Source organism: Anabrus simplex, chromosome X (assembly GCF_040414725.1).
Source record: "Anabrus simplex isolate iqAnaSimp1 chromosome X, ASM4041472v1, whole genome shotgun sequence".
Taxonomy (NCBI): Eukaryota; Metazoa; Arthropoda; class Insecta; order Orthoptera; family Tettigoniidae; genus Anabrus; species Anabrus simplex.
This window is the reverse complement of record NC_090279.1, coordinates 115,169,412-115,183,574: the sequence shown is the minus strand read 5'-3', so window position 1 is coordinate 115,183,574 and position 14,163 is coordinate 115,169,412.

The following is a 14,163-nucleotide window of genomic DNA, read 5'->3' as shown; positions in this document are numbered from 1 at the left end:
TTGGTGAGACGTAAAGCAAATTGTAAAAAAAAAAAATATTTTGTTACTATTGAAAAGTCATAAGCTTAATAATAAATACTGTTAATGAGTGATAACAGTCTTTATGATGAAATTACAGCAGGGTATTTTCCTAGATGCCCACTTTTGTAGCAAATTGCTAAATACTGTAACTTACAAATTTTGTATTCATGAAAAAGAATGTGAAATAAAATCTTTTTTTTTTGCAAAGACTTCAAAACAAAAGGCATAAATAATGTTTTTATCAGTGGATGTAATTAGTAGTCTCTCTTTCCAACCAGAGGTACAGCAGATAAACATCACTATACAAGATGTGGCAAATTTACGGTGGGCCTCTCCAAGCCTGGTGAAGGAGCATTCCTGAGAGATAACAAGAGGAACTTTCCACTTGCTGCCAGCCAGGTGAGGGCTTGCATCTGAACAAACGAGATGTGTCACAGCAAAAATGCAATGCACCAGAAAACAAGGAATATTTCCCACTGAGAGTATCTTTTAAAGCAAAAGTCGTATGAAAAATGCTTACACAATTTTCAGATGCTATCCAAGGCCGCTGCTTGGCTATTGTAAAGTACCATAGTATACCTGTTTCATTTTAGTCGGTGGATTTTATCATCTGTACATGACAGAATTGTGGATCTTGCCCTTCTTTAAATGAATGATGAAGCTTCTTTTGATCTCACTACACATGTACATGCTCATTGCACGTTATAAACTTCATATTAGAGCCTGTACTGTCAAAGTATCAAAAGTATTGTAAAGGTGGAATTATAAATTCAAATTTTCACAAGTGTACCTGCTCAGTCAACATGGTATTAGGTAAACAAAAATCTGCATCAATTTGCAATGTCCCATCCAGAACTAAAAGGCATGGAGCATGATTAGTGCGAGATAGATGTCAATTTTTTGCAACACAGTGAATTCACAACACAATGTGAATGGCATTTAGCAACCATCACTGAAATGCTAACAGAAGAAGGAAAACAATACACATTCTTCCAGCAGTATAATGCAACAGCTCACACATCAGTTCGTTCAATGGACGTTGTTTATAAGTTTTCTTTGTAAACGAGTAATTGGTCACAGGGCTCCCTCCGTTCACCAAAACTTAACTGGCTGTGATAATTAACTTTGAGGTACCAGGAACAAGACCTAACAAGTGTCTAATGTAAGTTAAGTGCTACTGTAACTTGCGTTTGGCTACGAATGGTAAACATTTCCAACAGCTGTTGTGAAGTACAATAAATGTTGTGTGCACTGCCTATCAAAAGAGACCTGCTCCAGCCAGTGAATCCCTGTGATTGGAATTAGATGACCAGTGCCCAAGATTAAATGAAGCGGTGAAGGAATGTCAACGTTCCATACTGACTGGAAGTAAAACTAGAAAGATTCTCTAGAAGTTGGCAAATCTACCTCATTCACACTAATGTACTTTACTCCGATGTCATCTCTGACTGGTGTCAGCAAGTTTTATGAAAGTAATGAGAGGGTGGCTTCTTACACAACTTACACCAAAGCCTTCAACTGAACAAACAAATCTGTGGTACTAAGGCAGAACCTGATAGGCCAAAGAACTTGATTTTTCACGAGGCACTTTTAAAAATTGGCGAGCATGCTGAAGTTCGTATTGCATTTCAATGACCTCTAAAATGAAGTGGCATACATTTGTGAATGTAATAAAAGTAACTAGTTCAGGAAACAAATCACTCAGTTGACTCAATATCTATATTGAACATATCAGAATCTTTATTTTGGAAATCAGGATCATACCGGGCTTTGCCATCATACTCTTCATCCCAAAATGGGCTTTAAAACAGAAAATTCAATTTTTTTTGACATATCAGGTTCTACCTTAGTACCACAGAAATACAGTAAATAGTGTTTCTTAATCAATTTAAATAACCACCTCTAAATCTTTGAGGAACAAAAATATGTTCTTTTTGAGGTGCCATTTTGGATACAGTTGTACGACTCCATGAAAATTGTACTCTACCTAGAGTTGTGGCAGGACTTTGAATTTTTAAATGAGATCTGCTGCTATTTCCATCCATTTTGATAAACTAAGAGGTATTGTGCCCTAGCTGATGTAGTCTTAGAACAAACGGGCCTTAAGTCCAGGTCTCCTTAAAGCTACTAGTGAAGACAGCTGTCATTCATACATGAAGCATATATTTTAGTTACTCCAACACTGGCTGACTTTGTCTGGCTGTTCATTAAGCTGGAAGGCATTTTTAAAATTTTTTTTTTTACAGACTTTCAAGCATGTGAAACAAAATGTTCAAATATTCTGAAAAAAAAAAAAAAAAAAAAAAGAATCATACAGAGAACATTTACCCAATTAAAGTTATCCAGTGCATTGTTACCTGAGTTCAGAAAACAACACTGAATACTGCCATATAACACTGATAAACATCCTTTTAAGATATTTTAATAGGGTATCACTAGAAAAATTATACGGTAGTTTGACCTCTTACATGAAAGATAGCCAAAGTCATTTTCAAGAAATTCAAACAAATCAACAGTACAAGCACAGGTTATGTGAAAAATATTAATCTTGGTTACAAAAATAAAACTGTAATAAATGAATGAAACAAAAATAAAATTCCTGAACAGCTGATAGCAAACAAAAGACATTCTACAGTTAGAGCCCTGCACGGATGGGGATATCCACAAAGTTAGTGTCTTGGTGGATACAAACTGTATGGCTGTGCTGATAATTTCTAAATAATGACAGTTATTGATTTTCAGTCAGGTATACTCTTATTTTTGCTTGTGATTAGACGACCCTTGATAATGGTGATATATAAAGAGGCGCACAGCTGTGAGCTTGCATCCGGGAGATAGAGGGTTTGAATCCCACTGTCGGCAGCCCTGAAAATGGTTTTCCGTGGTTTCCCATTTTCACACCAGACAAATGCTGGGGCTGTACCTTAATTAAGGCCATGGCCGCTTCCTTCCCACTCCTAGGCCTTTTCCATCCCATCGTCGCCATAAGACCTATCTGTGTCGGTGCGATGTAAAACAATGTGGGGAAAAAAAAAAAAATACAAGGAGCCTTGAGACCATAAAGCCATAAATCTGACCTAAGTCTAACCAGCTCTTGCCCGTAATTAATGGAAGGAAGGAACAAAGATCAATACGTCGGTAGTTGTCGTAAGAGAAAAATCCCTTATGAACCTGTGACAGTAGGGGTTCTGGTGGCAGGCGTCAGGCCTATTGTATTATGTTAACAGATCTATCCATTTCAATACCCTGAGTGTAATATACTGTAGTTAAATATTTACAGTATCCGTGGATAACTATTCGGGGATGCGGATAACCATTCGTGGATGCAGGTGAAGGAAGTGCAGATGCGGAGAGGATATTATTTTGTATACGCGCAAAGGGCTCTGTCTATAGTACATATTCAATTAATGCCACTCCAGTTAACAGTGCACCATTCAACACTTGAAACTACCAATATTACAACGGAAAGATAGAAAGATAGGAACGTAATGACAGGTCAAGGTGGAAAAAGGAGGCAATACAATCTCCACATCTTCAAATAGACAAGCTCTCTCCTCATCAATCCCAGCTCTTCTCGGCTTCTGACAGGCTTTGCTCACGAGGACAGCAAAATACACTTATTGACAGTTCTTCAGCCTTGATGTGGGAAGTGTAGGATAAGAATAGAGAAAAAGGGAAGAGACATAAAATAAAAAAATTCAGGTAGTAAAATACCAGAAACAGAGAAGGAACAAACAAGTGAGCGATCAAGGGACTTAGAAGAGGAGGAGAGAGCTCATCCTTGTCCTTGTGTTTTTTCTATTGTGTGTTCCTTCTTATGTTCCTGTCTTTCCAGATATGATGTAAGGTAGCAGTGGTTTTCACTCCTACAGAGCCAATGAGAACTGTCGCTAAATTCTGATGAGTACAATGTCTACAAGGAAGCAAATGGATTGTCAAAATATCTATTAATAAATGAGTAACTGTATTTATTGGTAACAAATTCAGTAAAATGGAGATCTCATTGTTTCTTAAGTCTTCCACATTAGCCAAATGATGTGAAGTTCTCTCAATACTTGGAACATTTCTGTAAGAACTGTCATCTTAAAAAAAAAAAAAAGGATAAACCTCTCCACTCCTGAGAGTTAGTAACACTGCTTGAAGACCCTGTGAGCAACAAGTGTATCCCCCTTCGATGGTAGTTACCAGCATTTAGCCAACACAGAACTGTCATACTAAAGCACCTTTATTGGCAGTCTAGAGCATAGATCACACAGCTACCTCAGTTGTTCTTTTTAAGGTCACTTCTGTAAAGTTTAGAATCAGAACTAAGATTTAAAACATTGTTAAAAAAGGACAGACTGTGTCAGAGGTGTGGCGCAGAATAAGTCTTTCAGACATTGAATTAGGTGTAAGTACAATATTTGTTAAAATTCTAGTTACTATACATAGGTAGAGTAGATGGAAATGCAGCAAATGATGAAGAGGAAGCTGTAGAAGTGGTGGGCTCAAATGCACTATAGAGAATACGTGCCACTTTGCGAGATTGCCAGCGCACCTAGTGGCCTTCAAGAATGAGCTGATCAGCTGATGTACTATGAAATTTTGTTCTTGGATTTGAGTTAAGAAGAAGATTTTTGTGAAAATTTAATTTATCTGGGTACAAAAATGTTTTTGAATTATACTCAGGCAAGAATTGAACCATGTCTCGTAAGGTTTGTGCTGTTTTTGACTGCAGTAACTTTGAACTCGTGAAGCTATCTAAAGCTTTCTTCCGCTTTCATCGATACAAAACAGTGTAAATAAATTCCAATATTGTAAAATATCAGTGTACACATCACATTAGGTTTTGTCAACAAGTATTCTTATCAGAGAGCCTCCGTGGCTCAGACGGCAGCGTGCCGGCCTCTCACCGCTGGGTTCTCACTCCATGTGAGATTTGTGCTGGACAAAGCGGAGGCAGAACATGTTTTTCTCCGGGTACTCCGGTTTTCCCTGTCATCTTTCATTCCAGCAACACTCTCCATTATCATTTCATAGCATTTATCAGTCATTCATAAATCACTTTGGAGTGGCGACCCCCTTGTACTAATAGCCTATATATAGGTTCATTCCCGGGAAACTGGAACTGTAAAATGACGATGATGATGATGATGATGATGATGATGATCATCATCATCATCATCCCTGACCTGGTCAAAGACTGGAAAACAGGTTGTAGGTTTTCTTTTCTATTCTTATCTTAGATTAATTATATAAATCAAAAGTAGACAATGGCCTACAAGTTTCACTCATAGGTTAGATTTTAAAATATTGTTTTCTTTCGTTGTAGGTATGTTTAATAGGTTTTATATTTGAGGGTTATTTTAGGCACCTAAATTAATATTTTAGCACTTACAAATCCGAGGTCTAGTAATCACTATTGCATGTTTCTGTGGTGGTTGGTAGTGCAGTGTGTTGTCTGAATATGAAAAGAAAAGTGTTGGAACAAGCACAAACATCCAGTCCCCAAGCCAGAAGAATTAATCAGACGCGGTTAACATTCCCGATCCGGTCGGAAATCAAATCCAGAATCTTCTGAACTGAAGGTCTCAACGCTGACCATTCAGCCAAAGATTCGGACAAAACAAAAACCATTATCAAGTTTCATTATTTCTATGAATTTTAACGTGCAACTTTTGTAGTGTCAAATAGCCACCTGATTACAAGGTGATACTATCAACATGTCTCTCAGTTTAGTACAGGAGAATATGGAAGTGTCCAGTATTATCTATAGTGTATTTGGCGGCCAGTACTCTGTGGCACATTCTGCTGCCGACTTCTTGGGGTTGGTCAATTTCTCACATTTCCCTCCATCCTCCTGAATGTGTTTATGGTAGTTTCTGATCCATTTAGACCAAGAATATTTAGACACTGTGCAAATTTAGCACAATTTTCAACTTTTCACCTGACCTGATCACGAAGTTATGGTAACTAGACAAATGTACGAGAGAGTGGCAAGCCATATTAATATTTCTGTGCTGTGAAAATCTTGATTTCAACACAAAATGCCATGATGACACTGATTATTGAAACTAATTTCAAAGAATATTTTCATCCACTGTATACTAAGCATTTAGACATAATCTATACAACTATAGTTATGAGGCTAAAAATTCTACACGTAGGAAACAAAAAACAAGCTTACAATTTTACTAGATTGTTGATATAGCCACAGGACCTCCAGTTTTACCTGGAATCCAAATCACAGCCACGTTGGAGAGAAGCTAGAGGCTATCACGCCCCAAACAAAGATTTCCTAGTCATAGACTTCAATTAAATTTTGAGAATTAAGTCCTAATTCGCGGAGAAAGAAAAGGGCTGTGTCAGGGTCGTGGCCACAAGATTTGTTTTGGTTGGGTTCCAGCAGCACAGAACTCGCCTTAACTTTGAGAACATTCTGACAAGCCCGAATGCAATTTTTATCATTTCTGAAGCCATTCATCATCCATATGTTGCAATATTTTGCGAATGAAGTTTATCTCAATTCTTCACTCCACAATTTTGTAGAACTTGTAGAATGAGATAAAGCTAACACACCACATTCGTTCTTCTTCTTTACACTGTCTAGAAATTAGTTTGTTTTTAAACCCTTCAATTTTCAGTAATGCTCACTGACCCAATGGGCATATCCTACAGTTTTTAAAAATTAGATCCATGGAGAGGGGATAAAAAGGAATTTAAAAGCTGTACAGGTTACAAACAAAAAGAGTTCACTACATTTCAACATTGAAATGTAAAGAACTCAAAAATTCACAATTAAAAAAAAGCCTGCATTAAAAATGAGTTCTATATCCAAGTATTGAAAAGTCACACAAAAATAAAACTATGCACATAGAGAATGCTTAAGGTGAAAAACAGCACATACCAGCACACAGAGTCTGTATTTATAACAGAGCATACCAGCATTCATTAGGCTCCACATGCCCAAGAAAAAACTTATGACACTATAATGATTTGGAATACATGAAGTTTATAATTAATAAAGTCATACAGCAGAACCCTAGTAATCCAAATCCTGCAAATCCAAACAAATCCACTATAATAGTGCGGGAGAAAAAAAAAATCATAGTACTGTACTTAAGCTAGCACTTAGTGCAATAGAATGCAGATTAAGTCCAAAACTGCAGCTCTAACAGAGGTCGAGCTATAACACAGAAATGACAAAGACTTTAAGCAATTCTGTAATGTACTTACAAAACATAAAGAAATAAATGAACTGGATTAAAGCCACTATATATATATATATATATATATATTTATTTAATAATAAAGCGAAGCTTTCAGCCAAATTGCATTGGCCTTCATCAGGGCATGTGAAGTTTTGCCTCTGACAGTGAGCAAACAAATTCTCCGAAGGAACGTGGAAGTCATGCCCGTACTATCCACGGCCTACCCCACTAGCACTCAAACTGTCGACAGAGGGCGGTGAATCAGTAACTTCCCTCCCAACCACTACAGTACAGCGCCACGATCCTCGAGTCCAGTTAGTGGGGTAGGCCGTGGATAGTACGGGCACGACTTCCACGTTCCTTCGGAGAATTTCTTTGCTCACTGTTGGAGCAAAACTTCACATGCCCTGATGAAGGCCAATGCAATTTGGCTGAAAGCTTCGCTTTATTATTAAATAAATATATATATATAGTGGTTTTAATCCAGTTCATTTATTTCTTTATGTTAATACAATGAGCCACGAAAACCTACGTTCATTAATTACTTACAAAACATGTTTGCTGCATAAAGATGTCATTACTGTATTTTATTATGCACTGTTTAACAATAATGTATTTAAAATGCACTGTTTAACAATACCATATTTTCCTCTTACAGGGTGGCGCACGAAATGTCATACACTGGAAATTGTTTATAGAAAATGTATGAATACAAAATGGCGTTACAACATTCACTGACATGTGCATGGTTAGTCCGTGTGCAGGACAAGTTCAATATGTCCACCTTCTCGGTGTACAACAGCTTCGAGACGAACCCGCATGTTCGTGATCACTCTACGACACAAGTCCTCTCTCAACCCTAAGAAGAAAGTCACAAGAGCCGCTTGCAATTGCTGTACATTTCCTGGTTTATGGCGGTAGATTGTCTCCTTCAAATATCCCCACAGGAAGAAGTCGCAGGGATTGAGATCGGGGCTATGCGGTGGCCAGATTGAGCCGCTCTGAAAACGCTCACACGGGCCCCGGGAACTCCAGAACAACATTTGCTGTGTGCGGACGAGCTCCATCTTGCATGAACCATTGTGTCTCTATTGATAGTCGTGATGCAAGAGTTCTGGAAGGAAACTGTTTGTCAGCACGTCCAAGTAATGCGCATTATTGATCGTGTCATTGAAAAAGATTGGCGCAATAACTCCATGACTGGAAATTGCAGCCCACACACACACTTTCACACCATGACTTTCAACCTCGTGCACAATAGCAGGCCGTTCTTTCGCTCAAAACCGGACATTCTGTTGTTCACTGCACCATTGAGATAGACGTGTGCCTCACATTGAACCACGTGTTGTGCAAACTGTACTCGCCGTTGCTTGTCAAGCGCCGTTAGTTTATGACCTGTTGTCATTTTGTATGGAAACACTGCAGTATTCTCTGAATTGACTGACGAGAGATGCCCAGCTGAACACATGCAGTTCTGGTGGATTTGGAGGGGCTCCGAGCCACAGCCGCTCTCACGGCAGCAACATTCTCCGGTGAGCGGATCGGCTTCAGGCGGGGCTGTTTTCTCTCCCGTATGGTGCCTTCTGTTCCAAATTGCCTGGCCAGTCTGTATACTGTCTGCTGGCAATGAACACGAAACCTTTCCTGGATCTGAGCTACGCTCTTTGTTTCCGCATAAAACAACACTGTCTTCACTTTCTGTTCACGCATCAATCTCCCTTTGTCCGCCATGCTGTATAACTGGCAGCCGGTACGCATGCGCGACATGTGGTGCTGCCTTTCGGATCACTCATGAAATAAAGTTTCTGTTCACGAAAGGACTTGGTTGTGAGCCCAGGTTTACACATTTTATAAAACATTTCCGATGTATGACATTTGGTGCACCACCATGTAACTTAAAAAACATGAAAACATACAAACTTTCACTTAACTAGAAAAATGTTTTGGTCATATTTTAAGCCATCTGTTTTCAGTTTCAACTCAGATAATTTATAACTGTTAGGTTCTTCAGTCTGTTGAAACTAATTTATGAATAAATAACATTTAGAAACTATCTAAAAAAAAAAAAAAAAAAAGTGCATACCTGCCAACTTTTAGAAATAAAAAATAGGAAGATTTTTTAATTCTTGGATTTTATCGCATTTAATATGCCACAGTCTCGATGAAAAGAGGCCTATAGTTACAAGGTGAATTGACCATCAAATTTAAAATCTTAAAATAAGAAAACATAAAAATGGTTACTAGAAAATGTAACAAACACAGAGCAAAATATATAATAGTTTCCTGTATTAGACTGTAGCACAAACGGAAATTCAATTTTATAGGTATCTCTCAACACTTGGAGATAATGTTTGTTATGTTTTGTGGCCATAATGTGAAGAGAAAATACCAGAAACTGTCACCGACACAGCTCTCTGGAAATACATTCAACTCATAAAAATTACAAACTAAGAATGAACACAAATGCACTGAAATATGCAATACTACCACATACAAAACATATGTCTCATACATTAACATATGACTTCGACAGAGGGAAAAGCACAGAACCGAAAGAAGAATCACGTGGCCTACAACTCCAATGAAACTACGCACAGAAATGACGTTAACAGCACGCGAACAAGAAACTCAATCTTTCGTCCCGATTAACGGAGTCGCTAGCGCGCGCTAGTCTCTCTCGCTTGTAGGACCATTGCCGTCCCGAATTCGCAGCTGTAAAACACACACTATGCTGTAGTGAGTGGGAAACATGAAACACAAAGACAACGGGCAATACACTTGCCAAATAAAAATACTTGAAAATGAGGTTGCGTAAATTACAGAAGCATACAATAATTTTTTTTCCTATTGGCTTTACGTTGCACCGACACAGATATGTCTTATGGCGACGATGGGACAGGAAAGGGCTAGGACTGGGAAGGAAGCGGCCGTGGCCTTAATTAAGGTACAGCCCCAGCATTTGCCTGGTGTAATATGGGAAACTACGGAAAACCATCTTCAGGGCTGCCGGCAGTGGGGTTCGAACCGAATACTGGATACTGGCCGCACTTAAGCGATTGCAGCTATCGAGCTTGGTATACAATAATTTATCCTAGGGGAAGAGTATTGACCGTACTGAGGTTATATTAGTCAGAAATAGGAAGAACTAAAAAGAAATTGGAAGAAGAGTTTTTAAAAAAGCTTAAAGTTTCCAGGTAAATCGGCAGGGTTGGCAGGTATATATGTGATAATAGAATTAATTATACATGAACAAGAGAAAACTTAATTGAATTCATAAATCAGTTTCAACAGATTGAAGAACCTAACAGTTATAAATTAAGTAGAAACATCAATAATTTTATTTTGGCATAAGGAACTAACTTAAAACCCATAGACATGACGTAGGCTTTTTGGCTTTATGTTGTGTCAAGAAAATAAAGAATTTCACCTTATTTTCTCGACATGGCATATAAACAGGAAAAGCATATAAATACGGGCTGTGAAAGCATCAATGGTGACTTAAACCTGCTAACACTACAGCTGTATGTACTGTACAGTATTATATGTTTTATTTCGGAATAATCCAAATGTTTCCTAATCCGAACAACCACAGCACCAATATGTTTGGATTACAAAATTTTTTCTACTGTTCATCCATGTGAGATACAGAAGAAATGCGACCCTTAAAATAAAACAAATAAAACAAAAATATACACCCATATTATACAGAAGGAATGTGAACCTTAAAATAAAAAATGTAAGTACCAAATACATAGAAATTAATAAAATAGATACATAAACCATTGTGTATTTCAGGAAATAATACCATAACTTTGTACGATGTCTCAGTCTTGAAGCTAAGGTGATGGTAATACTCTAATCTGCATTTCATTTTCCTGAGGTAATGTGACGTACATCCAGTAAGCACTCCACTTGTCAATGGCCCACCAACCGTGAAACTATTTTTAAATGCAAGAAATTTGTAACCCACTGAAATTCATTAACAGATGTGGTGTAATTTTGTGGATGGTCAGAAAGATAAGAATGTTGTCGGTGGTCAGATTTTGGTGATCAACGGCAATCTTTTTCACAATACAACAAAAGAAACAGATGACAGATGATGATAATGAGCTGAAGGCAAGTTCAGAAAGATAACACACAAAATTATGTCAATCACATCACAGTTGATGGTGCCTCAACCATAAATATATCAGTAGACATGATATGGGCTTTAGGGCTTATGCTATGTCAAGAAAACAAGAAGAAACTCTTTACGTGTCGCAGAGAACTTTGCTCCGCGTCTTCAAGAGAAACTCTCGACTTTTCCCAGCTCTTCAACGATAAAGCATTCTAAAATTCAAACCCTCATTACTGTAGAAGACATCCTTGTGAAGAGTCGAGATTTTCTTCTGAAGACGCGGAGCATAAGTTCTCTGCGAAACGTCAAGACACAGCATAAGCCCAAAAGCCCATATCATGTCTACAAGTAAGGGCTGTGAAAGCATCAATGTTAACATATATATATATATATATATATATATATATAAGTTTTATAAAAATATATACCTTACTTTTAAATGTTGTTTTCTTTCTTTTACAGTTAAATGGACCTTACTTTCTGAATGTACTTCATACACCAGGGGAGGCCACAGCTATATACAAGCTGTATTATACACAAACACATTTACTATCATTTCAGGCTGTAGGTTAATTTCCCCCCCACTACTTTCCGTATAATTTTTGAGTAATAATGAAGGGGAAAAATTAAATTCGTGCATTGTGCACTTCACCCGTCTTCCTGCTGACTTACATCCAAACAGTCAATGCAGATCGTATCATAACTGCGGCAGTGGTTATTAAAAAATAACAGAAAAAACGAAGATTTGTCAAGCCACAAGTGGACTTATTTCAATCCATGTTTTAGAGAGCAGCTTCGATATTCAGTAGCACCCTCATCAGTGCAACTGCAATAGTAAAAGAGTTTATGATACAATTTACATTTACTGTAATTTACACATTTCTTAGTTCGCACTGACAAAAGAAGAAAAAGAGAGATAATAAAGGTGCTGGTGTGCCTTAAACCCAACATGCCCCTGTGAACATCTGATTAGCGATGCTACTCACACGCAAAGAGTCAACAGGTATGCATTTCTTGATAAATGAGAGCCAATGAATGAAATGTGTGACAACATAGCTGTGGCCTCACTATGTCAGTTACAGCAGGAGGCCTGACCTCACTTCAACTTATGTTTAGGAAAGCAGCTTTGAGATTCAATACAAGAGTACAGTCTTTTGTGTGCAACTACTATCCACAACAGAACATGAGCACTGAAAAAATATGCAATTTTATATTATGCCTAAAATAAGTTATGCAAAATTTAAATATTATGCCTGACTGGGGCTTTTTTTTTTTTCACTGGTAAAGAAAATATCACACTCGCTCACCAGATAGATGAAAAAAATTTCCATCTGGAGAATTTCTCTGTCTTACAACAAACATGAACAGTGAAACCACTCTTTTACGGAGATTAGGGGCGTAAAAATGTGTTCACATCTGGGAGGTGTCCTTTACTGGGAAGTAGACTGTCCGATCTTACTGTAAATTTATAACATATATTGTGTATACCTTCACTCTTTAAATGTTATTCATTACTTTAATTCTAAATATGTCTACCTGCATTGTGTAAGTGCTAGCATTATTAGCTGTAGTCCTCAAGGGTCTGAGTTCAATTCTCAATACTGTCAGAAATTTAAGAATGAGAGGAGGACTGGAACATGCAGCACCACCCTGAGGAATACAACGACGTGAGTTTACTTTGTCCAGCTCCATGGCTAAATGGCTAGCATACGGGTCTTCAATGCAAGGGATTCTTCCAATGGTTTGTGTATGTGTGTGCACATTTCATCCCATGGAGGGGGCCCATCCTCATAGACACACAGGTCACACGTGAGTGCACCAACTTGAAAGACCTGCACCAGGCCTCTCTGGAGGCCACACATTATTATTCTTACTCTTATAAATACAGTATAAATTCTTCAAAAACAGAGGGTCTGAAAAATTATGCAGTTTTATACTATGCCTAAAATAAGTTATGCAATATTTAAAGTATAACGTTAACACACAAATAACGTATAGTAAAGCATTAAAAAGTCAATCAAGCTTCTTTGTTGACTACACTTTGCACTATCTGTGTCTTTCCTCCACAGAATTTAACTACAAACACTGTATTTAGATTTCTGCGCACATCTGACAACTTCAATTTTTCTGCGGATTGTCAAGACAAACAAAACTAAAGTAGAAATGAAGAGTGAAGAGAAAAGTGAAGTTACAGAATGTGGTTCAATCAGTTTCAAACACTCGATGATTGTATTCCAGAAGGGGGTGCAGGTTCATACTCTGTGTAGGCGGATCTCAATAAAATAAAAGTATATTCATTCCTGGCAAAGTTCTGTTTATTGTCCACCCGATTTTCTAAGGGGTCCATGATGCAAAAGAGGTTAAGAACCGACACTGTAACAGCTCTGAGTGTGTCTATAAATGAGAGTAGATTTTATGATTATTTCAACGATTATAAATTCAATGTGTAAGGAGAGGTTTCACTGCATTCTTCATGGGAGCTAAAATGAGTAGTGTGTGTTTTTGCTCTTTAACATAGACCAAATCTCCTCTGTAGCAACGGTGCTCCTCACGAAGTGAGTTGGTCTCTTTTCCGAAAGTGCCTTTCATCGTCGGGTCTATGACCTCATTTTTCAAGACTTCGCTTCACTTTTCAACAAGTTCTTTATTATTTGACTAGCAACAGAAAAGTTCCCTAACAAACGTTATTTTGTCCCATCAAGATGCTGAGGTGTTAAAAATTTTGTCCTGCAGGAGTTCTTTTACATGCCAGTAAATCTACCAACACAAGGCTGGACTGAGCTAGGATAAAATCAGGCAAGCCAGCATTCTAAAACCTGAGTCAGACAGTGTCGC